The sequence below is a fragment of the Aplysia californica genome, unplaced genomic scaffold (assembly GCF_000002075.1).
Source record: "Aplysia californica isolate F4 #8 unplaced genomic scaffold, AplCal3.0 scaffold00050, whole genome shotgun sequence".
Classification (NCBI taxonomy): Eukaryota; Metazoa; Mollusca; class Gastropoda; order Aplysiida; family Aplysiidae; genus Aplysia; species Aplysia californica.
Window position 1 is genome coordinate 1,362,862 of NW_004797320.1, and position 1,146 is coordinate 1,364,007.

The window sequence follows — 1,146 nt, forward strand, 5'->3', positions numbered from 1 at the left end:
TCTCTCTCTCTCTCTCTCTCTCTCTCTTGCTCTTTTTCTTTCTCTCATTTTCTCTGTACCCAAGTACATTGCCTGTCTGTTTATCAGCCTGCTCCTCACCTCTCTGTCCTCCGTTGAGTATTACAATGCGACGTCTCGTTTATTCTCCCGTCTTCGCAGCCGCGTCTTTTCCCCCATTGTCTAGTCTCCAAACTGATCTACACTTTCATTATGTGCTCCCAAGCCACGCACGACCGAGCCATTAGCAAGATTCAGTCAAAGCGACAAATCTCCAGTAGATCCCACCCATGTTGCCAATTGGAAAGAGCATTTATTCGATAGCCAAGCGTCTTAAATATTAATAAAACCGATAAGCAGGTTTGGCTCTGTCACGCTATTGAATTCCCCGGGTGACATGACGACTGTCCAAATGACAATTGGAAAACAAATAAAAGAAGACGGCAAAAATCCGATACGGTGACGCTTGACTAAACGCCCATTACTGACTTAAGCTAATCGAAGCCGGCGAGTCGATCCAGCCTCGACTAGGAGAGTGGAGGGCAGCCAATCATTTCGTTGTAGCTGAAACTGTGGACTCAACCTTAAGACAATGACATAACGCAAAGAGATCAGTGTTATCAAAACCAGGGGCTTTCCCAGGTCCGAGAAATGAGCCCCCGGTGGGATATTTTGGGAGATAGGTCGAAGTTGAGACTAACAGAGAGGCATGACAATATCGTCTTCATAGATAGGCAACTTTTAAACGGATCAGTCGATAATCTCGCTAGCTAGACGTGCGGTGGATAGAGACGTGAACGAGCAGAAACGTATTCCTTAGTGGTTGGGGTGGATAGATTCCGATTTTGGGGACCGCTTGTGTGTGTGTGTGTATGTGTGTGTGTGTGTGTGTGTGTGTGTGTGTGTGTGTGTGTGTGTGTGTGTGAGTGTGTGATGCAAGTGTGTTTGTGTGTACTTGTAAGTGTAGGTGTATGTCTGCGCGCCAAAGAAGGTATTCGCTTTTGATTGTTATCTTTCCTCATGTATGCGAGAGAGATCGGGAAAGGGAGAAAGAGACGGAACGAGAAAGAAAAAGAGCAAAAGCGAGAGAAATGGAGAGAGACAGAAAGAGAGAGAGAGAGAGAGAGAGAGAGAGAGAGAGAGAGAGAG